Source organism: Tenrec ecaudatus, chromosome 7 (genome assembly GCF_050624435.1).
Source record: "Tenrec ecaudatus isolate mTenEca1 chromosome 7, mTenEca1.hap1, whole genome shotgun sequence".
In the NCBI taxonomy this organism is placed as follows: Eukaryota; Metazoa; Chordata; class Mammalia; order Afrosoricida; family Tenrecidae; genus Tenrec; species Tenrec ecaudatus.
In genome coordinates, this window is record NC_134536.1 from 90,055,610 (window position 1) to 90,082,474 (window position 26,865).

Genomic DNA, 26,865 nt, shown 5'->3' on the forward strand with positions numbered 1-26,865 from the left:
CACACGATGGGAAAGAGATGCAGGAATAAAATCCACATTCCTCCAATCAGTTCGATATCCTTCAGGCAAATTCGGTCCCCATACAAGGAACACACACACACACACACACACACACACACACGATGGGAAAGAGATGCAGGAATAAAATCCACATTCCTCCAATCGGTGAGATATCCTTCAGGCAAATTCGGTGCCACATACAAGGAATTAACAACTGCTAGGCCAGCCAGTCTGCGTACCCCTGACCCAAGGGACTGCGAAGAAGGCGCAAGGTCCAAGCCCTAGAAGGGCTCCCCCAGTCGCGGAGCACCTAGGTGGCAGGAAAGTTTCCCACGCACAGTATGACCTGACCCCTGGGCAGTGGACTCGGCGGAAAGGAGACAGCTCGCCCTCTGTGGACGCCCCCGCCGGGCCGATGCTCATTAAAGTGCTGTGAAATGATTTAAACTTGGCTGCTCTTCATGGGGTCCTGGGCACCCTCAAACTCCAGGCTCACCCCCAACACCCAAACGAATCAAAAAACATGCCCCAAAAAACATGCCGCCGAACCCACCGCCACCGAATGAATTCCAACTGTGTGGGAAACGGTGGGCAGGGTGGAGCTGCCCCTCAGGGTCTCCACGCGGCAAAGATTTAGGGGCAGCGTGCTCGCCCAGCTGCTGGTGGGTGGGTTCGAACCTCCGACCTCTCAGTCAGCATCCCGATGCTTTAACCACAGCGCCACCAGACTGCCTTGCCCGAACTCGAACTAAAGAAACCCGAACTCCTGGCGACGCCAGAAGGCCGGGTGGACCTGCCCCGGCGAATTTCCAAGACTACTGCTCTTGACCGGAGTAGAAAGCCCAGGCTTTCTCCCGTGGGGCCACGGCGGTTTCGAACTGCTGACCTTGTGGGTAACAGCCCCACGGCGCCCCCCTAAACCCAAGGGAGCCCCGCGGCCCCCACCGAGCCGCCCCTCCTCGCGCGCCCGCGCGCCGCACTCGGGTCCCGCTCGCCCCCTGTGGCCCACCGGGCCCGCGGTTACCGGCTGGCGCGCCCGGTCCGCGCTGCTGAGCCCTGGGACCCTCGCCGCGACTGGTCCGAGGTGCGTGAGCGCCGCCGCTGTGGCCTCCGCCAGCCGCCCAGTGGCTCCCGGCTCGGCGGTGCGGCGGGACGCGCGCTCCCGAGCTGCGGCGGGGGCGGCGGGGCGCTAGGTCCGCGGGGCGGGCGCAGCTGCGGGAGCTGGCGGAGCCAGCGGAGCTGGAGGCGGCGCGCTCGGCAGAACCCTCGCGTGCCCACGCCGCCCCGCCCGCCCGCCCGCGGGGGCTGCCCAGGAAATGCGGGCAGCAGACTGGGAAGCTGCGCTGCCTTCCTTCCCCGCGCGGCCGCGGCTCCCACGGGCCGCCGACTAGGAACCCGGTGCGCACAGGCGGGTGGAAGAGGGCAGCAAGCCTCGAGGTTGGTGACGATGTCTCAGCGTTGGGGTCAAGTTCAGTAAGGTCGGGGGTCTCCAGGATGTGATCGTTATTTACCTCGATTAGAGTTCCCTGGCCATTGGCAAAGGGGACGACGGATAGTCAAAATAACCCCACACCGGGCCCCGAAGGAGAAGGAGAAAACAACACACAAGGGGCCAGGGGCCAGTTGGAAGTCGGCACGCGGCCAGTCCGCGTTCCAGGCCAGGCAGTGACTGAGGGGGCTTCTGGCCATACAACCAACCTCCTGGAACTTACATTATTGGGAAAGGCAAACAACACCCAAAAAGAAGTAAAATGGGCAGTGCTTGAGATGCTGTGATATGTGAGTGCGTAGAGAATACAACACAGGAAAGCGGACAGCGAATGTTGGCAGGGTGGTGTCTTTTGTTGTCAGCGGGTGGTGGGAGAGGGTCTCACAGTGAAGCTGGCATTTTGAGGAAAGATGTGAAGGAGACCAGGGAAAACATGGTGGCATAGGAGGTGAAAGACTCTTCTCTGGGCCGGCTTCCGGGATGGTCCAAATGTGCTCTACTAACTGAAAGGTTGGCAAGTCAAGCCAGAGGTGCCTGGGAACAAATGCCTGGCGATCGGCTTCAGAGCAGAGGTCTGAAATACATGAAGTCTCACAGACCTGTGTCTCCATGGTAGGAAGGGAGGAGACTGACAGCTGGCTTAGGGGCTTTGTTTGGCTTGAGTCTGGATGGGTGGCTTCTTTTATAACTCCCAAGAACTACACAAGGCAGGGATGACTACTACCGTTTCCTTTTCACAGATAAGAAATCATAGCTTGGGGAGGTGAAATGAAGTGCCCTGCAGTCACACAGTAGTAACCATCGATTGCCTTCAAGCCCAGGAAGCCTGGGGTCCCAGAACCTTTGTTTAAGCAGTTATCCTGCCGCAGAGAAGTTGCAGCAAAAGGAGCACATGCAGGGGGTGGCAGTGTGATTTACTGTCTGGTGGTGCCAGATATGACATTTGATTCATCTTTTTTTCAAGCTAGTTTCATTATCAAAAGAAATTCGGCTAGACCACAGGATGTACACTGGTACAGATAAGAATTAGGAACACCGGGAATCCAGGACAGATAAACCCCTCAGGATCAGTGGTGAGAGTGGTGAGATACTAGGAGGGTGGAGGGAAAGGGGGATAGAAAGGGCGAACCGATTACAGGGATCTACATATAACCTCCTCCCTGGGGGACAGACAACAGAAAAGTGGGTGAAGGGAGACATTGGACAGTGTAAGACATGACAAAATTATGATAATTTATAAATTATCAAGGACTCATGAGAGAGGGGGTGCGGGGATGGAGGGGAAAAATGAGGACCTGCTACTAAAGACTCAAGTAGAAAGCCAATGTTTTGAGAATGATGATGGCAACAAATGTACAAATGTGCTTGACATGATGGATGTATGGATTATGATGAGTTGTATGAGCCCCCAATAAAATGATTTTTTTTTAAAAAGCATCGTGTTACAGATCCGAGCACTGAGTGTGTGTACATGCGTGTATTCCTCCGCCTCATCCACAGACAGCCCATTTAATTCTGAATGATACCATTTGGCCATCTATACTGATATTTGTCTTTCCCTAACTCTCCACAAGGGTCCCGCCGCAGTGTCCTGTTCGTGGATGTGGCCCATTGCCCCCAGGCAGCAGAGCCTGTACCACGTGTTGGCGGGGGGGGGGGGGGGGGCTTTCGGAGAGGATAGCGCCAATGCTGAGAAGTAACCTCACAAACAAGCAGCTTCAGCGGTCAGCTGACCTCGTTTGGGGCAGTGTGCCCACAGTTTAATGGGCAAAAGCCAGGGCACATTGAACTGCGAGGAAAGAATAGGTTACAAGCTATCGTTTCAGACACTGAAACTACAGCATCCACCAGAAACACGATCAGTAGGGGGCAGAGTTCACCCTTCTGTCCCAGGAGTCTCCGCTTTCCTTTGCTTTCTCAACTCAGCCTCCCTCAACACCACCCGGCCTTTCCTCCCGCTGCCTTCTCAGATGCTGATGCGGACAGGAAGCCTTCCTCCCTGGGAACTCTGTCTAAAATCCCCCTCCCCCGCTCCCCCTCTCTCAGGGCACTTGTCATGTTCTACCTTATTTTAGAGATTAATAAGGTAGAACATGACAGGTTCTATAGGAACAGGACAACAAACCATCTCCAGAAGCCTCTTTGGACTTAATTTCTCCACAGATGTGAGCATAAGCTTGCACCCATTGGATATTCATTGAGTATGTATATATATATATATATATATATATATATATATATATATATATATATATATATATATATATATAGTTGTATATAATCTAATAGACCCCCGTTTTGGTGCCCTTTATTTTTCACTCCAAAATATCTTCCAAACCTGAAGAGGTTTCGTGGCAGAGCCCCACTGTATCTAAGGACAGCCTGCCTCGTTGATATTAACTTGGTAGCCAGCTGCCTCGAGGTAAATTCCATTTGCCCCTTTTTGAAATTTAACCACAGCAGTAAAGGCACTGAAGCTCAGAGTCCTCTTCCCACGGTTGCGATACGTGGAGAGACTTAGGATTTACACTTAGGGCAGCTTAACTGAAAAGCCCACTCCTCTCACCAAAATCTTGGACTGCTTTTCATTCAGTCATTCACTGGGGCAAACATCCGTTCGACCTGTCGCCGAATGTTCGCGAACATTTACTGTGTTCCTGTTCTCCTTAGTTGCCTTCCCGTCAGCTCCGACTCGTGGCCATCTCGTGTGCAACGGTATGAAGTGCTGGTCCCTCTGCGTGATCCTCACCATGGCCAAGGCGTGGAAGGCAGCCTGTGACGTGGAGTCGAGGCCAGGCGGTGGCAGAGGGAATCAGTGGGGTGAGGATCTACATGGGAGACTAATAAGGCTTGGGGGTTAGCTGGTCACGACCCAGGAGGTCTCTGGGAGGCTGCCGGGTTTCTAGCTTGACTGACACCGTGTGAATTACAACACGAACCGCGAGGAAGAGAGAAAGGTTTGAACTTACTTTGGGACATGGTGGAAGCCTGTGGGCCAATGAAGTATACGTTTCAGATAAGTAGCTGGAATATGCAGAACTGGCTGCTTAATTTGAGGTATCAAGTGAAAAAGATAAAGAGGCAGCAGAAGATTGTCCTTGTACTAAAATATAAAGCATTGTTATTTCTACCGCAGTTTCTTACTACTGGTTATGGTGGTTTTTAAAAAAATTACTGTTGACTGTGAGACTCCCCAGATGCAGGAATACTTAGTAGATAAATAGAGATATTCTATACTTGGGTAGAGATCATGATGATGTGAGCATGTGACCATAGACTAGGAAGCTCCCCCTCCCTAGATGAATAAGCCCTAGAGAAGTTAGTAACGCTTCCCTCAGCCAGATGCCCAACACTCCGTACACAAGCACTCCCTGCGGGGTTGCACCATCCATACAAGGATGCACTTAGCCTCTGCATCTCCTCCTAGCCGAGATACCTCCGGAACATGCAATGATGCTCCTAACTACCGGCAAGCATGGCCTCCACCGTGTCCCAGCCCAAGACACAACACATCGCAGCCTTGGTCTTCCCTATTCTACAACCAAGTCTTGGCTGTGGAGGAAGGAAGAGATGGATGCTGGGAAAGCTGGGGAACTAGCATCTAAATACTGTCCCAGAGAGGCAGCCGGAGGCAGGACTGCTCTAAGCCAAGGCTCCAAGCTCTCGGGGCATTGTTACTCAAAGATAAAACTTGTAAAGAATTCTAATCTAGCAGACTACTAAACCTCAAGCATGTTGTCGTTAGGGGGTGTCAAATCTGTTCCAGCTTACAGAGGTCCTGCGTACCAGTGAAGGAAACACCGCCTGCTCCTGCCCCAGCCCCGCCATTGTTCTTATTTGGAGCCCATCCATGCAGCCACGGTGTCAATCCGTCATGTTGAGGGCCTTCCTCTTTTTCACTGCCCTCTACTTGACCAAGCACATGTCCTCCTGCAGGGGCTGCTCGCTCCTAATAACACGCCCAAAGGACGTGAGACACAGTCTTGCCACGCTTGCTTCTCAGGCGCATCCTGCTGTGCTTCCTCCCAGACAGATGTGCTTGTTCTTTCGGCAGCCCGTGGTACTTCCAATGTCTTCACCAGTACCGGGAGTCGACTGCATCAATTCCTGTGTAGTCCCCCTTGTTCAGTACCCAACTTTTACACGAAGCTGTTGAACACACCATGGCTTGGGTCAGGCACAGCTTAGTCTTCAAAGAGACATCCATGGACTTCAGCACTTTAGAGTGGTCTTGTATACCACACTCGCTCAGGGCAATAGGTCCTTTGATTCCTTGTCTGTTGCTTCCATGAGCATTGGCCGTGGTACCCAAGAAGATTAAATCATTGACAACTTCAATCTTAGCTCCCATTCATCACATCGTTACCTATTGGTCCAGTTGTGAACATTTTTTGTTTTGTTAATATGAAGTTGTCATCCATATTGAAGACTGCAATCTTTGATCTTCATCGCCAAGTGCTTCAAGCGGGAGACCCTTTTAATCGTGGAGTTTGTTTGGTTTTTTTGCCACTGCACTTAACACAGTCCCTGGGAGCTGGTTTTTAAAATCTGATCATGAACCTCTGAAGGCAAAATGGGATCCTTCAGTGTAGAGGGTGGTTGAAACAGTGAAGAATAAATGAACTTTCTTCCTGGGAGCATGAAATGAGAGGACAAGAGAGGTAATGTTGTAAGCATAGAACATGAACCTGGTAGGCAGATAGCAACTAGCAGATAGAAGGAGTGAAGATGGATGAATGGCAACAATGTCCAAGGCCCAGTGTCATGTGATGAAGAGCTGAAACTCATTGGCTTTAGAATAGAGGTCATATGGTAGGAACCAAGGTCAGAATGTTGCTGGTTAAGGAGTAAAGAGTGAAATGATAGGTTCCTTTGCTAAGGAGGCTGGGAAGGCAGCAGTGGGTCTTGGCTGTAAAGAAGGGCAGCGAGAGGTCTAGGGGTCTGGGAGGGCTGAAATACAACCAACACTTAGTCACCAAGGCTACAGTATGGGCCAACTGAAGGTCTTTTAATAAGGACACCACGTGACTTTTCTTCTTTCTATGTTTATTATCTGAGTCCCCTCCCTAGTACTATAAGAGCAGTAAAGTTGCTCTGACTTGATCTGGCACCAGGAATAGTGCTTGTCACACTAGGAATATGCTTTCTAGTAGACATAGATTAATAAGTGAATGGGATGCAATATTAAGGGAAAGGCTTATTTGTTTTGTTTAGCTTTTATTAATTTGTTTGTTTTAAAAAGGAGAAATTTGAACATGTTTCTTGATTGTGAGCAGTCTCAGAAAGAATAGAGAAGTGTAAGACAGGGTTGAGAGAAGACATAATTGACAAAATAACATACTATACAAAACAGTAAAAAAAATAAATCAAGATAACAACTGGAGAAAAAAACGGCATAATCATCTTTGAGGAAATTCTATCAGTGCGGAACACCTCACATTATCCTGAACCCTAAGTTGTTACTGCTATTAGGTGCCCTTGCTTCATTTGGGGCTCAGACAACACTATCCATAACTTAATGAAACACTTCCTGGTCCTCTGCCAGTCTCACACACCTTCCTGTGTTTGAGCCCATTGTTACAGGTATTGTTATCCGCACATCTCATTGAGGGTCTTTTTTTTCCCCACGGCTTTTTACTGTGGAAAGTATAATGTCATTCTCCAAGGACTGGACCATCCTACTAATGTGAACAAAGCGCCTGAGACGAGATGAAGTCTCACTATCCTAACTTCTAAGGAGCATTCCTCATTTATGGTCCAGCTCTCCCATGTGTACGAGGCCATTAGAAATACCATGGCTTGGGTCAGGAACATTTTAGCCTTCCAAGTGACAAATTTGCTTTTTTAACACTTTAAAGAGGTCTTTAAAGTGCAGCAGATTTACCCAGTGTAATAAGTCTTTTGACTTCTAGACTGCTACTCCCATGATTGTGGATCTAATTAAAATGAAACCCGTGACAACTTCAGTCCTTTCTTCATTTATCATGATGGTTTTGGTTCAGTTGTAAGGATGTGTGTGTGTTTTGTATTGAGGTTTAATCCATATTAAAGGATTAACATGGTAATTCAAGGTCTCGTCCATATGGAAGTTTTCAATCTTCATTACTAAGCGCTTCAAGCCCCTTCTGCTTTCAACAAGCAAGGCGATGACATCTGCATATCACATGATTGGTGAGTCTTCCTCCAGTCCTGATGCTGGAATTTTCTTTTAAAACCATGCAGTCTCCCCTTGCTCCATCCAAATGACTGTCTCTGGGCCTATACACAGGCTCGACGTGAGCACAGTAAATATTCTGGAATCCCCATTTCTCAAATGAATGTTTGGTGTTTTATGTATATTGTCCCTGTGTCATCCCACAACTCATCTGGTCTTCCAATTTTTTTTAATAAGTCATTTTGTTGGGGGCCCGTACAGTTCTTATAACAGTCCATACATCACTTGTATCAAGCCCATTTGTACATATGTTGCCAAGAATTCAGTGTATCAAACCTATTTTTTTCTTTTTTTAAAACATTTTATTAGGGCCTCATACAACTCTTATCACAGTCCATAAATATACATACATCAATTGTATAAAGCACATCTGTACATTCATTGCCCTCATCATTTTCAAAGCATTTGCTCTCCACTTAAGCCCTTGGCATCAAGTCTTCTTTCAAACCTATTTTTTAATGGTCTCTAAATTTAGGTGTGATACAAGCAAGCTTATACTTTGGCTTTCGTGGATTTCTTTTCATTTTCTTCAGCTTCAACTTGAACTTCTATATGAATAAGTGACATTCTGTCCCAAAGTAAGCCCCTGACCTTGTGCCAACTGACAAGATTGAGCTACTCCACCATCCCTTGCCAAAGATGTCATTAATTTTATTTTATTCCACTTGGCAGTCCTTGTGCATAGTCTCCATTTATGTTCTGTTGTTATTCAAAAGGCTTCAAGGCTCCCCCGCTTCCCCCCCCCACCCCCCGCCCCAGAAATAGACCACAAAGTTCTTCTAGTCTGTCTTGGTCTGGAAGCTCTGCTGAAATCTCTTCACAATGGCCTTTTGGGATTTGGAACCCCAGTGGCATAGCTCCCGGCGTCACAGGACATGTAGTTTCACAACTGACAGACAAGTCGGTCGTGGTCTGGACCCTATGGGGATGGAGAACTCTCAAGGGAAATGCCAAAGAATATGTAAGCTGTATTCCCTTCCCTCTGTTCAAGATGCCATAAACCAGTTAAAAATGTCTTACAGCAAAAAAAGCATGTATAGCCATGAAACCCAGCAAGGGCATTCCCTGGTGTTCTCTGTGATCAAGAACGGTTTATCAGCAGAATAAACTGGGAGGATAGCAGGAAGCGTTAGGAAAGCACACTCAAAGGTAGAGAAGAGCTAGGGGAAAGGAAATGGAGCACAAATAAGGACATGGGAGCTGTTGCCTGGCCTGTTTGGCAGAGGCCCGGCTGGCATATTCAGGCTCCGGAGAGCAGGGACGCTGTATTGGCTCAAGACCTAGAACAGTTCCATTTATTTTCCACTTGAAAATATGCCAACAGGGCACAGCCGGAAGCAGTAAGTCTAAGCCTGTCACCGAGAAGGACATGTTCCTAAGAGCTAATGTGTCTGGGTGCGGAACAGCTAGCCGTGTTTGCTTCAGTGGGTCCAGCAATGAGCGGCTAAAGGAAATGATGAGGAAGAAGAGGTCAGGTTGTTTTGGGATATTAAAATACACAATATAACAGCTGTCCTTCTAAATGGTTTTCTCCAGAGAATTAAAACACAAAATCTAGTCTCCATTTAAATTAGAGGCAAAACCACCCACCGGAACGTAGGTGCACACACACACACACACACACACATCACTAAGCTATTGCCACTCTAAGGGGCAGCAAGCACAATTCATTTCAAGGATACAGTTTCATCTCCTGCCCAGTGCAGCTTCTAGGAAACAAACACGAAGACAAGTGTTCCCAGATCCGGGCCTTCTAAGAAGTGAAGGGGCAGCTGCAGTTGGTCAAGGCCCAATCATGAATGACATCTCACCAATGGCGAGATGAAAGTTGTCACTCTCATCTTTCTATTTGTTACACTTCATCATACATTGGGTATCATTTGTTTTGATTGAGTTGTATATTACTGGTTTGGGTCAAATGAATATATGTAACTGGGACTTCCACTTGTCACTTGATTTTGGGTCCCTGGAGCACCTAGCGGGGCATGCCATAGGCACACGTGTCCTCACAGCCCTTCAGCATCTTAGCCGTGTACCCTTCCCCTTCCAGTGCCTCAGAATCTGCTTAGAGTTTTCCCTCTTGCTGCTAAATCCTATTGTCCCTTTGGTAGGAATGCATAGATGTCCACCCTCTGAGTGTGACACTAGGCAGACCAAGCGGCTGATGTATTTTAGTTCATGTTTGGCATTCAGTCAGGAAGATGGATCTGCAAGCCACTCAGAAATGTCAACTAGAATATATTTTTAAGCTACAAAAGAGAAGCGTACCAGGGACCAACCACAGCCTCGTGCTGATAACCTGTAGCCATAGGCTTTGATGCTCGTGTGTTTTGTGCCCTGAAAATCAAATCCATGTGTTTGAGAGTGTTTTTCTGATGGTCTCTGATCTGTTTACTATCTCCCAGTAACAAGGATGAGTCACTTTATTGGCTCTGGCCTCATTAACTCTCTGACAGCAAATGGAAAAGAGAGACTAGCCTGTACAGGCTCCTTGTCTCTTGTTATTCTACCAGACTCAATAGAAAGCATCCTGGAAGTATTCCAACATGGAAAAGCACGTTGATTGCACTGATGATCTTGGAGGCACAGCCATGTGGGTGTCCTACATGTATGCATATCTCCCCAGCAACGTGGCTCCATCTTTCGTTGGAGTCCACCCGACCCCCCCCCCCCTTCCTTTCCTGATTTCTTTGGTACTCACCATGATTCCATACAGGGTTTAATTCTCTAATTACACTTCGTGACCGAGTCAGTGTACCTCCACCACCACAAACACATCTCCAGAGCTGACGTGAGACCTACTACCACGGGACTTGCCTTTACCAAATCCCTGTGGACTTCTTAGCACCGTGAGTGGGGGGTCTGTCTTCCTGTTTGTCTGCTGTCCTCCCGGAAGTCAGCTCCCAACATCACACGGTCAGGAGAGCTTGCCCGGGGAAGCTGCCTCCACCTCCAGGTCACAGTATCGTCACCTTTGGTCATCTTTCTTTGGGCCTTTCTTGACAATACACATTTTCATGCACACTAATAAGCACCCCATGAACCCACACCCAATTTTAACCCATGGTCATGTTACTATTATCTTGGAGCAAGCCAACAATATTAACAGCATTTACTCCATGCCATGGAAGAAGTGCTTTGCAAAAATATCACATTGGATCCTCACAACAGTCCTGTGAAATAATTGCGGTTATTATTTTTGTTTCAGTTTACAGGTGAGGAAACTAATGCTTAATAAGCGGTATACCTCTGCCTCTCCTCACAGGATCTCTAAAACAAATCTCGACGTTTCTGCCTCCCCCACGTGCATGTAGAGTGGACGGCCAGAAAAGCAAGCACATGTGTCTTGGAGGAAGGACTGCCAGAGTGCTCCTTAGAAGCCAGGATGTGTCAGCAGGAGGATCCAGTTGCTTGAAAAGTAGAAGGCAAGCAAAAGCGAAAGATCCTCAATGGCACAGATGAACAGAGTGACTGCAGGCATGGGCTCAAAACAGGGTCACACTTGTGAGGATAGTGCAGGGCCGGGCAGTGTTTGCGTCCACTGTGCTATGGGTTCAAACGGACTCCACGGCACTCACAGCAATTTTGTAGAAACTGACTCAATGTGAAAAAGAAGATGGAGAAGGAAGAGGAAATGTGTGTGTTTCTGTGTATGTATAAAATTGGGGGTGGGGGTTGAAATACATGTCTAAGCATTTAAATTCTGTATTGGTCTGTAATTAATACATCATACAAATCAATGTTCAATAATATCAAGAAGGGCTGGACAGTCATCGTCACAATCAACTTTGTAGTTTCCCCCCTTCTACATAATGATGTTGATTCCTCCTTCCCAGCTCCCTGTCCCTCTGTCTGCCCAGGCAGGTAGCCATCAATCCCGTTATCGTCTTTGGATTTCCATCGGTCCCAGTTTCCCCATACACACAACCATAGAGACTAGGGCACTCCCAGCAAGGATCCATCAACAACGGCCACGAAAACTGATGGAGACCTCATTCTAATAGAAAGCAGAAGCTAGTAAAAGTTTAGAGTAAATTAACACAAGACTCCGTGCTTTATAGAAAACTAAAAGGGAAAGAAAATCATCTACCATAAAATTATCGGCCATAAAAATTCACTACCATAAAACTTCCAATGACAGCACTTACTTTTGGAGTCTCGTGGAACGTGACTATTTACAAAGTAATCATATGGTATCTATAAATTTTATGCAATGCTATCATATGGTAAACATTTTTCATTTTATTATATAATTCTTATCACCACAACTTTAACAGCTATGTAATATTTCATTGAATGGGTGTCAATTTATTTAGCTATCTCATTATTGTACCACCTTTGGATAGATCCTAGGGTTTTATAAGCCTGCAAGTTGTGTTGCACTGAAATGTGCATTGATAAATAATATATATAATAAAATAAATAATATAAAGGCACGTGCGTCAAAATTCACAGGGGGTTATTCTCTCTCAAGTAAATATTCGGTTTACATCTGCAGATCACTTTTCAGATATATATAAATCACGAGAACCAGCAATGTCCACCTTTGCAAAAGTCTGTCTTCGCCACCAGCAGGCATATTATCTAGTAAAAGCTTCTAGTTGTTTTTTGTTTTAAAATGCCCCTTTTGCTTTTATTGTTAGTAAGAATTTTTCTGTTAAGTGCTCTAAGTTTGTTAATGAAAAATACTGGACAAAAAAAATGAATTATTTTCCTCAAGTCTTTGAACAGCCAGACACGAGGAAGAATTAGCCTGTAACTGACATGGAGACGGTTCCAGCTGTGTGGGTGTGGGGTGAGGTGGGGGTGGGGGATGGGGTGGGGGTGGGTCTTCCACAGTAGGTACAGAGAGCCCGGTCTGTGACTGTGATCTGGAAGCAGCTGAAGCAACTGCCAACGGTGGCATTCAGGGAGCCAGGTCACTCTGCAAGGCTGGACTGGATGACGTCATAGAGCCTGTCTAGCTCAGAGATGCTGGGGCTCTGGAAGTTATACACAATGATGATTACTTTTGTCGAATAGAAGAAAAGTGGTTATCATAATGCTGAGCTGTGTAAAGCGAAAGGGCCAGTTGGTTTCACGGTCATGTGCAACCATGTGCACATGTATGTACTTAGCCTATTTCATGGCTTCAGGCGTCGTTTCAGAAGTTAGGCATGTGAGAGGGAGCAACACAGACAAATCTCTGTGGCACCGGGAAGCTTACAAATATCTGATGTGGTTTTCAAAATGTTCCCACTTCTAGTAACCACAGCACATGTATTAAAACATTGTTTATCACATTTACTTGTGACCCTTTAGAGAGAAAAAGAAGAAGGACGAACGGGGCGAGGGAGAAAACAGTCTCTGGAATGAGGTGGGAAACGGGTGAAAATAATTTAAAACACAGATGTTCCTAAATGGGAAAACCTGCCGAAGCTCACTATTGAAAACAGCTCTTAGGAACTCAAGGTTTACCAGGCTACATGATTGTTCATTTGTGACAAGGTTTTTAAAAAAATAAATCAATGAAACCCCCCCAATGGCTGCAACAATGAGTTCACAGGTAAGAATCATTGTCTGGGTGGCGCCGGGCCTACCTGTGTTTCTTCTGTTGTACTTAGGGTCGCTATGAGGCTAAGAACAATCACAACCAGGATGGTTGCAACTAGAAAGGCACCGCATGCGTGATGAGCTCATCACACGCTCTGACACAGTCAATGAGCACCACATGGTCCTGGCCATCAGCATTGAACATGCATGCATTACAGTCCACAATCGCAGCCTGTGGAGATAAGACAGGCTCTGGAGTCTGGAGCTCTGAACCGAAGCCCCAAAGTTATAAATTCCGCGCTCTGGCACGCCACTCTCCTTTTTGAAGACAACACACCTGTCATCTCGTCCTCCGCACTGACAACTAACTTATAGCACATACAAAATGCTGTAAAGGGGGGTTCCCTTCAAACAGGCATCACCTCCTGACTCACATAGGTCAATGAAAATGTCTGCTGTAGATTAGTCAGTAGGCACAATTTAACCCACATTGGCCTGGGGTGGGTGGGGGGAAAGCAGGAAAGCTCCGGGAGAGACTGTCCCTACCCGCTTTGGCCAGGTCGATTTCTCCTTGAGCTGAGAACGTTCTCTAGAGAGCTAGGTAACTTCTCTCTCCCATGGATGGCAGCTGCTGGAGGAACTCAATGAGTCCTGGTAGCCTAAACTGATTAGCTAAGTGGTTACGCATCACCACCTTGGGCAGCAGTTCGAAACCCCTGGGTCCTCCACGGGAGAAAGATGAGGCTTTCTACTCGTGTAAAGAGTTAGTCTCAGAAAACTCACAAGGGCAGTTCTACCCTGCCCTATTGTAGAGGGTCACTTTGCATCGGCATTGTTCATGTTGTTGTTGTTCTTAGGAGCTCAAGCACGTTTTAGAATGAGCCCAAGCAAAACATAGTGAGGGAAATAAGTCTCTGGAAGAGGTTTCCCAACCAGAAAAGGATGCTTTGGCTTTGGGACATCTGGTCACATGGTTCTTCCTTGAACTGATGAGAAGAATTGCCTCTGTCCTTTCCTTGAAACGTGGCCTCCGAGTGCAGTGAATACCCAAGTCTATCCAAGTGACCAGCTCCTTTTAGCTCTAAACAGGGAGAGATTGAGTAGAAGACCTCGAATCCATTTGCCCCTTTAAGTGGGAAGGGGCGACCTCTGGGAAATAAAGAAAGGTGGCAACCAATCTTCATTCAGAGACGCTAGTGACGCCCTTCCGGCTGAGTCCTTCTGAAGGCAGGTTTTCGTACGTGTGCAACCTCTTGCTGAGATCGCTTCTGGTGAACAGTTGTGGAATCTATGAATTTCTGGGACATAAACTGCCAATCAGAGCAGCCAGTCTCATCCTTGCCCTGTGGAGTTTGAGACCATCCAACCCTGAGCCCACAGCCCCAGCAGGGAATAGCTTCTAGAACATTCATGTAAGCCACGGAGCTAGCGTAACACGAAATGGAGATAGTTCCTGAGGACACCAGGCCGCTTCTGTGTAAGTGATTTGACCTACGCAAATCCCTCAGTAACCTCTTATGGTCTACACTTGGGCCAGTGTACTCTTCAATACAGGGGTCAGTCTGCACTGCTCCTTGTGTGCCTCTTTGTTGTCTCATTGAGATTAAGAGCTCCGATCTCATCTGATCTGTGGCCACGCATCCTGGGGAGACAAGTCTGGTGGCGGGAAAGGAAAGGGTGGGCGTGCAAGTCACAGTGGAAGGCATTGGAAGTGCCCAGAAATTGGGGGTGGGTACCTGCTTTCAATCACTTTTGATATTTCCCATATGCCATCATTGAAGAGCCTGGGACTTGGGCCTCATACAACGAGCAGATAGCTGAGATACGTGTTAAGAGCATAAAGGGACATGCTGACATTTAGGAACCCAACTACACATGAAGTTCCAATCCCAACAGATTCCTCTAAAGTTCCAAATAAAAGGCTTTGATTAGGAACCTGAAATCACCTAAACGTTTGGGCCGACAGCAGTGGTTCTCAACCTTCCTAATGCCACAACCCTTTAATACAGTTCCTCGTGTTGTGGTGACCCCCCAAGCATAACACTATTTTCATTGCTACTTCATAACTGTAATTTTGCTACTGTTATGAATCAGGCAACCCCTGTGAAAGGGTCGTTGGACTCCAAAAGGGTCGGGACCCACAGTTTGAGAACTGCTGGCCTAGAAGAATGTAGCTAAACCCATAACATCAGAACAGAGATGGTTATACCAAAAATATGTAAACTCTTGTCTGATGGATAGAATGTTTGCGGATAAGCTATCCATCAGTCAAGACTGCCAAGTCAAGCAGGGATTTGGACCTTAGCTTGGCAGCATGTGTATCAGCAAGGTCCTGGGCTCTCCTGCCCCCATCTCTGCCTGTGACTAACTCCACCGCTCTGGTCCAAATAGTCCGTCTCTGTCCTCTGACTTCTCCATCATTTTAACTGTCTGCCCATTGCCTCTTACAGCTTCAGCGTCTGTGCTTAAAAGGAAGCAAAGTTCACAAAGCACTTCTGAGGCTGGAAGAAGAAATGCTTTCCTTCAACATTCCTTCAAACTAAGAAATGTTTGTCCTCCTTAGAACCTTCCGCAGTACAAGGGTAATGATCATCTGTTGCCTGATTAAAGTCAGAATGTGTGTGCATGTGGCTGCCCTGTTCACCAGAATCCGTTATCTGTAAAGCTGAGATGGGAAACGGAATGGGCAGTCAGTTCTCTCCCAGGACCAGGTGAAATCATTTAACTCACAAATCAGACAAACGAAGAAAGCTATGTCTTTACATGACAATTAAATTGTTCGAAAACCAGTTCTTCCCTGCGGGCCTTCTGAGGTAAACTCAGGGCTGTCGTGCTGATTAGAGAGCCGAGTTGCTGCCAGACTCTAATGGATGATCCGCTACCTTTAGAAGCAGAATGAAAGCCAGCCACCAATGAGCAATCAACTGTGGGCTGCAGTTCAGATCTCTCCTAGGACAGCACAGGTTTGACTTTGTACCAGATGCAAGATTGAACACAGTAACTTAGACTTTCTGAAATCTCACGTGGAGATAATGAATTCCTGCAGACTGTAAATAAGAAATGAAATATGAACATTTCCTATAGAAATAGAAGAGGAGGCTAATGTACCCAGTAGCACCCTTAGCTCCCTTTCCCCCCAAATCACTGGGAGTCTTGGGGAACATTAATGGTTAAGAACTTGACTACTGATTAAGCACTTGGCTGCTAGCTGAAAGGTTAGTAGATCAAACTTTCCCAGATGCACCTGGAAAGAAAAACCTGGCCCTTTGCTTCTGAAAGGTTCCAGACTTGGACACCTATGGAGTAGATGGACTGGTTCTACTTTGCACACCCGAAGCCTCGATGGACCAGAATTGACTCAAGGGCAAACAAAAAACTTGCTTTTATATGATGCTTGGCCTATATCAGCCACTCTTATCAGCACTTTAGAAAGATGAACACATTTTTCCCCATTACACCATATAAAGCATATAGATGTTATCAACTCCATCCCCACTCTATGTATCAGGAAACTGAGATACAAAGTCAAATGCCCTGCTCAAGGTCACATAGCCTGCCTGATTCAAGACAAGAGTTTACTCCAGCATCCATGCTTTGACATTTACAACTTAAAATTTAATAGCAATTAATGTAATCATCATCATCATAAACATTTCTTTTCTATCAGAAAAGAAGCATGTGTGGAAATCTGGAAACATAATACAGGTGGGTTTTTTAATACTTTAAAGTTTCACTTATAATTACATTAAAATAGTTTTATTGAGATATCACCAATATATTGTATGATTCAATTGTTCAGTCATATTAAGAAGGGCTATATAAGCATCAGCACAATCAACTTTGGAACATTGTCTTCCATGGCTTTGACTCTCCAGTCCCACCTAACCTCCCCTTCTGTGCTCCAGGGTAATTACTAATCCAGTTGCTGTCTTCATGGCTCCCATCCATCCTGACTTCCCTATATGGAACAACTTTTAAAACAAAGACAACCCCCCCACTATCATGATCCCAATTCTACCTTACAAATCAGGCTAGATCAGAGGATGTACATAGGTACAGATAGCAACTGGAAACACAGGGAATCCAGGACAGATGATCCCTTCAGGACCAGTGGTGAGAGTGGCGATGCCTAGAGGGTGGAGAGAATGTGGGGTAGAAAGGGGGAACTGATTACAAGAATCTATGTATAGCCTCCTCCCTGGGAAATGGACAGCAGAGAAGAAGGCGGGGGGAGATGTTGGACAGTGTAACATATGACAAAATAATAATAATTTATGAATGATGAAGGTTCATGAGGTGGGGGGAGTGGGGAGGAAGGGAAAAAATTAGTAGCAGATATTAAGGGCTCAAGTAGAAGGTAAATATTTTGAGAATGATGATGGCAACAAATGTACATATGTTCTTGACACAATGGACGTATGTGTGGATTGTGATAAGAATTGTACGAGCCCCCAATAAAATTATTTTAAAAACCAAACCAACCAAAGGCAAAAAGCAAAAAAGTTCCTTAACAACAGTGACCAAATAAAATAGAGAAAATCCTCATCAGCTTTCCCATATACTTTGTCTATACTCTAGTGAGGCAAGAGCTGGGTTAATCTTCTTCCTCTGATGGATGAGGGATCTTCAAGAGGCACATAGAAAATGGGATTAAAAGATAACAATTAAAAATATGAACTTGATTTCTCAACATAAGCTCCATCCAGTTTAAGACACTTTTGTAAATGATGGTAGCAGTCGTTTCATTTCGTCCATGCCTCGAGAAGTAGGGGTCCTGGGGCTTCAGGTCAACGCAGGTTTGTTTGTTTAGATTAACAATGGAAGAAAACGATAATCTTTTAAAGATTCAAGATTAGGAACAAAAAGAAAGTTAGAAGGAGCCTAATTAGAACGGGAGGTAGATGGCTAATTACTTTCCATCAAAACTTGCACAAAAGTACCCTTGTTTGATGACAGAAACGAGCAGGACGAGGCTCGTGTTGTGATGGGTGTGAGGGAAGATTCTCTTTAGGACAGCACTTTACTCTGAAGAATCTAGAGGAACAGAACATTGTTCACAGCCAGAGCAAGACAGAGGTTTTATATTAAGGGCCTTGAGCAAAAGATAGAAGTCAATTCACAGCCGAGGGTGAGAAAGCGAGCCACGGGGACACACTGATAGCAGTCCAGGCTGCTTCGCAAGCAAAACAACTTCTCTTGTAAAGTTCCCATCGTTTTCGTAGTTGGTACAAGAGCCCACCATTGCAGACTGTGCTAGTTTAGTGAAATGAATTTATATATTCTTCTCAGAGACGGAGTTTCCACATATTTCTATCATCACCATAAATGTCTCCATCCATACCTAGGGAAAGGGAGTCTTCCTGACCAGAATTGATCCCACACTGTAAGCAGAGCTCCGAGGAGATGTCTCCGCCTTTGTTCCTAGGGCTGCGTCCTCTGTCAGGTGTTCTAGTGGCTTAGTGGTTCCAAGCTGGGCAGACAAGTCTTTCTCCTCCTGAAAAGAGGGACAGTGTTGGAAACCCACAGAAGCAGTTCAACCCTGTCCTATCGGGTCGCTGTGAGCGAGCATTGACTCCATAGCAGGGAGCTCTTGGTGGTTCACTCAGCAGCTAGTGGCGAGTATTTGGGTGAAGCAACCATCAGGCACACATTCTTTTCCTTCCTAAGAAAGCAGGTGTTTCCTCTCAGACAATTATCTGAATTATATGCCAAATAATCCACGTGATAACCTTAAACAGGAGTTCCTTAGTGCACAAATGGTTAAGTACTCAACTACTAGAGAAAGGCTCCGGATTCACACTTAGCCAGTGACCTTTGGGGAGACGGCTATGCTGCACCCACTCTACCACAACTACTAGCAGCAATGTAGCCTTAAGTGCTCCTTCTACTTGGCATTTCGTTTCCGTGGAAAGTCTAGTGCCTTTTGGACGGCTTAAGTCGCTGAATAGTTACTAAACTATATCTAAGTATGTACAGTAAATGACAAGGTGCCCAGCAGTGTGTCAAAGGCACATTTACCTAAAGGATCTGCCCCAATAAAGACTCTGGTGGGGAATACACAATTGTTGACCTCATTACAGACTGATGACTGAAAACATTTTAAGGAAACTTTCAGGTAGACTTTTAGGATTCAGGTGAACAAGTCTCAGGAGATGTGACATCCTAGGTTTGCTTTTTTGAGGAAATAGCAGACTGGGAAGGACAGTAGGAAAAAGTGGGTTGACAGAAGGCTTTGGATGCCAGTGGGAGTCCAGGACACATGTGTGGGATCTATGTAGGAAACCAGCCCCAGTGACCTCCCTCTATCCATAATTGAGGGAGGGGAAGAAAGTGGTTACTAAACAGAGGGCATTGGAGAGATGGGTACAGAAAGTCAACGTGGTAAACCTGACTTGAACAGCTAAAACTTTGTCAGTTGACCACCTCCCCCTCTAATGCATACCGGACCTGGTTTTCATCATTTTCTATTTTGGATGTGGTTTTTGTTTATTCATATTAGGGCTTATCTCAGAGGTGTTATGTCATTGGGGGTCACCCTTTTGAAGTTGTGTTATGTTTTTCGGTACATTAAACCCAGGATTGTGGAACCTATAGGGACAGCAAGTAGAATAAAGGGGGTGGGGGTTGGGGTATAATGGTAGGGGGAGGGGAGGGGAGGGAGCTGATGTCAAGGAGTCCAGGAAGGAAAAGAAAGTTTGGAAACTGATGCTGGTAGCAAGTGTACAATACTGCTTGACATGATTAAACTATGGGATGTTATGATTTAGGCATTAACTCCTAATGAATAATAAAAAAATTTAAATGGGTTGAGCAGTACCCTCCCTGTAGCAGCCATGGAGCAATTGCCAGAGTCTGTGCTGAGCACAGCATTCTGAAATGCAATGCTCAGGCAAGCCAAGTAAGGCTGGTCAAACCAAGCCAGCAGCAAAGGGCAATGCAGTGTCCCCAGAAAGTGCTCCAGGCTGCAGACGAAAGGAGCTGGCAGACTGACTTTCTAAAGGGACCGGTGTCCCCTTACCCCCAGCTGAAATCAGTTGTCCTTAACAATGTCTGATTAAATACTAGTGTTTAGGATCAGACTGTGAAGTCAGAATTACAGATAGGCAATGTGTTGGTAAATGAAATGTGTTAGGAGACAAGCTGACCTTGCAAGAAGTGGATGTGCTCGGAAATAGTTTTTTTATGTCGTTTCTACTTGAGAAGGCAGACCTGAAGAAGAGATTTTTTTTAAAGTCCATTTTAGTGGGCATCTCAGGACTTTTACACTTTGTATGGAAAAAGGAAACATGGGTCAGGGGAGGATGTGGAATCAGTCCAAGTAAAGATGAGGCGTTGGGAGGGAAAACTGAAAACCCTGCCATTGATTCTGGAGTTTTCAGAGAGTTTGGAGCTGGGATTCGGAAGGTCATTTCCTCTATTTAGACCAAAGCTTCTCCAACTGCCAGTCAACCCCCCCACCCCCCAGGGTCTCCTCACTGAATGCGAGCGGTGCACAAAATCTGGCCACCGTGCAAGGTTTCTGAAAGTGCAATAACCCAAAATTAATTCAAAATTCAATGTGAGGTGAGCCCGAGGTGTTTCCAGCTGTGTTTGCTCATGTTGTCGAAGGAGTGTCATGTGGAAAGAATTAAGAAGCCCTGATTTCAACGCCAAATGAAGAATGGTTCCTTCTCTTCCCACCTTGCCCCAGTGGAGCAGTTCCATCAGGTCCCCCTTCAGATGTAACACGGGCACATTTATATCCTTGCAGAAAAGTACCCTTATGAGCTCACACTAGTTGTTGCTGGCCGTCTCTTTAAAACTTAAAGTGAGGTCCCCACAACAAATACAAAGGGGGAGGGCTCCGTCATGGATTCGATGTTGTGATTCAAAGTCCTTGTGTGTCCTTCGAGAGACCTACAACGATGTCTCCGAGGAGAGATTCGCAGGGCTTGTCGACTGGTAATAGAGAAAATCCATTTATAGCAATTGTAAAAGCTTGTTTTTTTTAAAAAAAATGGAGAAGCAGAAGAAGCAAAACATTGTTTTAAAGCCTTTTAGATCTTTGCCAATGTCTGCCTCCTCTCATTGCCCAGAATGACAGTTGTTTGTCTTAAATCTTGCAATAATGTGATACAAATTAGTTCCTAGCCAGTTGTGTTTAACCCACAAGGGATCCTAAAGCCTGCACACGTTCAAAGTTCTCCGCCTTATATCCTGATGCCCGGAAATACAGGTTCGCAAGCCTTTTGCGTCTCTGAATCAGGAAAGAAGAGGGGACATTGCGCTGGAATGGCAATGGAAGTTTGACTCTGTGGTTTTCATCCTTTTGCAGTGTCAACTTTTAAAGACGTCACCATAAAAAAGCCTGACAAGGGGAAGGACGTTTTGTCTATGATGCTAAAGGGTTAAAAAACTCAACTCGTGCTTTGCCTCTAAAGAGAGCATGATGTCAAGGCTCTTGATACAGCTCTGCCCCTTTCTGAGACCAAGATGGGAAAGTTATGAGTCTACCAAGAGAATTCAGGGTCGAGGAGGAAAAACAAAAACCATTTATTTAAAATAACCTAAATGCTGACTTTTCTTTGACTTTTAGGATGTGGTTTTCCCCGTTACTCATGTTTGGGGACATGAAGTCCTGTTAGCAGGGAGAAGATGAGTTTTACCCACAGCTATAAGCCTCCCTGTGGAGGAAAGCCCTCACCTGACCCAGTCTATGTTGCCAGAGGCTCTACCTAAATGTGGCCCAGACATCAGTTCCTGGTTTTCCTGGTGGATCTTTGCCACAATTTCTATTTTATGATTTTTTTCTGACTGAAGTTGACACTGTGACTTTAAGGGCACAAGTAATCAAGCATAGAGATGGTAGAGAAGAGGTCAGGATCGCAGGGACTTTGGATCTAGGTCTACACGACCTATGTCTATATTGGGTCAGATAAATGCTTTTGTCCTGATGTCAACAAAAATGACTGACAGGAAACAAATCATTTTGTGGGCCTACCCACCCCTGAAACTATCAACGCTTAGCTTACAGGAGTTAGATGTCAGCAAACTATATGTTACAGCAGAGGCCCGAATAGAACAAGTGGATTATAAAAGAAATGCACCAGCTCATTACTTCTCTGGTCTCACTAAAGTAATCCATCTGAGCTGTGAATCCAGGCAAGTCTCTAGGAGTATTCTATGTGGCGGTGACTTGTAGCATGCAGATGTATCATGCATGATAAGAGACCATTCAGTAGATGCCAACAGATGGCAACCACGTAGGTGCAGAGTAGATTTACTTCCTGAGGATTTTCAGTAGATGGACCACTTGGGCAGTAATTGCCAGGCTTTTCTTCTGAGGCACGTTGGGTGGGTTTGAACTGCCAACCTTTCTGTCAGTATTCAAATGCTTAACTGATTGTGCCACAAAGGTCCTCCTGGAAAAGTTTGTTGTTGTTGTTAGGTGCATTCAAGTCGATTTTGACCTATACTGATCCAATACACAACAGAAGGAAACATTTCCTGGCCCTGCAACATCCTCATAAAGTTTAGACAACCCGAATAGGATCGCAAGCAGGGCATCCAACAGCAGATACTCATTTTCCTAGGCGCCTCCTGACCCACCGACCGTGAACTGCTTCCAGTGAAATTCCACAAGCCTACCTGTAAAGAAATTGTATTTTATATTAGCGAGGCATGGAAAACAAGCTTGATGAGAAAGCAATAGGATGGATGGTTCCAGGGGGATTTGGGATGAGAAGGGGGCAGGGCAAGGGAGTGGTGAACAAACAACACCCCAGAGGAGTAACTAGGGGATTAAAATCAACAATGAGGAGGACATAGACGGACATAGACATCCTGTGAATGTTGGAGTAACAGCAATCTATCTGAGAGGAATTAATAAGAGGCAGAAGGGTGAGCATGATGTTGGGGCAGGAGGAAGGTAAAAGGAAACAGGAAAGATCTAGGAAGCAAAGTTATGGACAGAGGTATAAGCATAGGTGTGTACACATGTAAACACATTAATTCATAAAAACAGATATATTATTGGCTTATGTACATATATTTCTATGGCAATACTTGGAGGCAGTGGATGGTTTTGGACCTCTGCTCCTGTCCTTTCTCAACAAAAAGAACACTTTGTACTAACAAAGTAGCATTCTGTGATGCTCACCTTCCCAGCACGATTGCTAAAGATAAAATGGGTGCATAAGTAAATGTGGTAAATAAAGCTGATGGTGCCTGGCTATCAAAAGATATAATGTCTGGGATATTAAAGGCTTGAAGATAAACTAGTGGCCATCTAGCTGAGAAGCAACAAAGCCCACATGGAAGAAGCACACCAGCCTGTGTGATCATGAGGTATCGATGGGATCAGGTACCAGACATCTAAGACCCAAAACAAAATCATACCCAAGGTGAATGGGGGGGGGGGCAGAGGAGACATGCAGTAGAAACCCAATGTCCATCTGTAGACAATTGGACATCCCCCTACAGAGGGGTCACAGGGAAGAAATGAGCCAGTCAGGTACAATATAACACCAATGAAACATACAACCTTCCTCTAGTTCTTTAGTGCTTCCTTCCCCCCACTATCATGACCTCAATTCTACCTTACAAATCGGATTAGACCAGAACATGCACACTGCTACAGACAAGAGCCTGCCACACAGGGAATCCAGGATAGATAACCCCCCCAACCCAGGACCAACAATGAGAGTAGAGGTATCAAGAGGATTAGGGGAGGGTGGGGGGAGAAAGGAGGAATTAATCACCAGGATCAACCTATATCCCCCTCTCAGGGACGAAGAATGGAAAAGTGGATGAGGAGTGATGGAAGACAATGTAAGATATGAAAATAATAATCTATAACTTATTGAGGGTTCATGAGGGAGGGAGGGTGCGGGAGGGAGTGGGGAGAAATAAGGAGCTGATGTCAGGAGCTCAAGTGGGAAGAGAATGCTTTGAAAATGATGGCAGCATATGTGCAAATGTATTTGACACACTGGATGAATGTATGCATTGTGTAAGAGTCCCCTATAAAAGTATTTAATAAAAAATAGAAATATGTGCAATGTGCTTTGTACATAATATATGGATTGTTATAAGAACTGTAAGAGCCTTCAATAAAATATTTTTAAAAATTAAAAAAAAAGAAATGGTTTGTTTTGTTGCTTCCTACTATGTCAAAAGAGTAGCAGGAGCACACGGTGTCTTAGCAGCAACTGTGCTGACAGCGGCTCCTGGGGCTATTGTGTCCAACACAGTTGGAGGGGCCACTGTGGGCCTTCTGGAGAGAACAGCTCAACGCTTAACAAAACAAGACAATCGGGTGGCTTTAAGGAAAAGGCAGCGTAGAAAAAATGATCAAGTTAGGGCTGTGACTGACTGATCCATTTTTCCTGTTGGAATTGAAGGCCTTGAGTCATTAATTTGGGAGCATGCTAAAGGCTGTGAAATCAACAATCATTTAGTAGTTGCCTTTACTTCTACAATTTTCCCCAACATTTCATAATGAAAATTTCAGTATAACATCCAGCAACGTTGAAATGATTTTACAAAGAGCAGTAACTATTTTGTGAACCTTTTGCTATACACACTCTCAAAAAAAGAAAAGAAACCTCATTGTCATTAACTCAATTCTGGTTCATATTGAACCTATAGGACAGCGTAGAACAGCTCTGTTATGTTTATCAGACTGTAACTATTTTTTACAACCTCAAGTAGAAAGACTCAACTTTCTCCTGTGGAATGGCTGGTGGTTTTGAACTGCGGATCTCGCAGTGAGCAATCTGACTTGTAACCCACTGTGCCACCAGGACTCCTGACGATACGTGAAGTCCCTCACTTAGAAACACCTGAGTTATATATAATTGCCATGTAAGGTTGTCTATATTTGCCTTACCTCTAAAACCATTGAACCAACCACTACTTGCCACAAATTCTTAATCACAGTTACCCTCACTTCCTGCATGGGCGGCTTTGAAATGATTTAAAAGGCTTCTAGCTTTTTCTTGCAATAAAGTAAACCTAAATAAAAATGATATGTTCCAACTTTCCTTAAGAGGTTTACAACACACTCTGGAACACAGCCCGGGGACTGCTTCTCTTGCTTTCTCACTCATTCGCCAATACATCTAATCGAATGAATTTCAAAGTAAACTACATGGATCAGCACACCAAAACTAAACCCACTGTCGATGAGTCAATTCCAACTCAAGGCGACCGTGTAAGAACTAGTAGAACTGCTGTATAGGGCTTGCGAGGGCTTCAATCTTTACAAAAGCAGATCTGCTCAATGTAGCGTTGTGTGACTTTCTTCCCTGTTACTTCCATGATTATCGATTGTGGGTCCAAGTAAAGTGAAATCTTGACAATGGAACGCTGTCCATTGATCATGGTGGTGTCTGTTGGTCCGGTGGTGAGGATTTTTGTTTCTTTACAGTAAGTTGTAATACTACAGGCTGTATTCTTGAGGAGCCATCAGGAAGTGGTTCAAATTCCTCTTGGCTCTCGGCAAGCAAGGTTACATTACTTTCACATCATAGGCTGTTAGTGAGCCTTCCGACAGTCCTGAAGCCACACTTGTCTTCACATCAGGCTACACCCCCAAATACTTCAGCGTGCCTATCAGTACTTTTGTGTCAGTTTACCAAGTAGACAAGCTAAGAGCAGGCTTACTTTTGGTTGTTTACTAATCTGTAATGAATAATTTAACATTTTTTAAAAATTGATCATTTTAATGGGGGCTCTTACAGATATGAAAGCAATCCATAAATCAATCACATCAAGCAAACTTGAACAGAGGCTGCCATCATTTTCAAAACATTTTCTTTCTACTTGAGCCCCTGATACCAGCTTCTGTATTCTCTCCCTCCCCTCCCCTACCACCCTCATAAACCCTTAATAAATGATAGATTATTATATATAAGTAGAGGCCTGTCTGCTACTTTAGTACTTCACCATATAAATATATATACATAGCCCAACACCCCTATATTTTACATTAACTTATTTACATATATACATGTCTATATTTATACCTCTGTATCTAGCTTTTACCTCCTAGTTCTTTCCTCTATTTCCTTTTACTTTCCTCCTGCCCCACCATCATGATCACCCTTTATTTGGTCTTCAGTAATTCCTCAGGGACCCATTACAATTGATCAAACACCACCAGGCATTCTACACCCTCATTGCCATCAATTTTAGATCCCTTGATGTTCCCTTGTCCCTGACTGTGTTGGTGTATGCCTTTCTTCCACCTCCTTGAATCTCATGCCCCACTTCCCCCTGTCCCCCTACCTGGACCATAGGTCCTGCTGTTTTCTCCTCAGGGTTGTTTAGCCTGCCTAGATTACATAGATAGACATATGATAAAAATTAAAAGGCCTATCCACAGTTGCAGGTCGATCTGAATTTACCTTTCTTTTCATCACAGCAAAACTGTCTCCCAACTTCACAGCACCTCCCCACAGAACCAACAGCTCTTTTCAAATTTGCAATCCCTGACAAGGACAGAATAGAATGTTCGGTAACCAAGCTATGCATAGGCTTCCTAATGCTTATTTACTAAATAGTTCCACATGCTTCTCATCACGTATTTCAGATGTTTTACATAACATGATGAAAAACACGCAAAACTGTTCACTACAGATGAACTCTT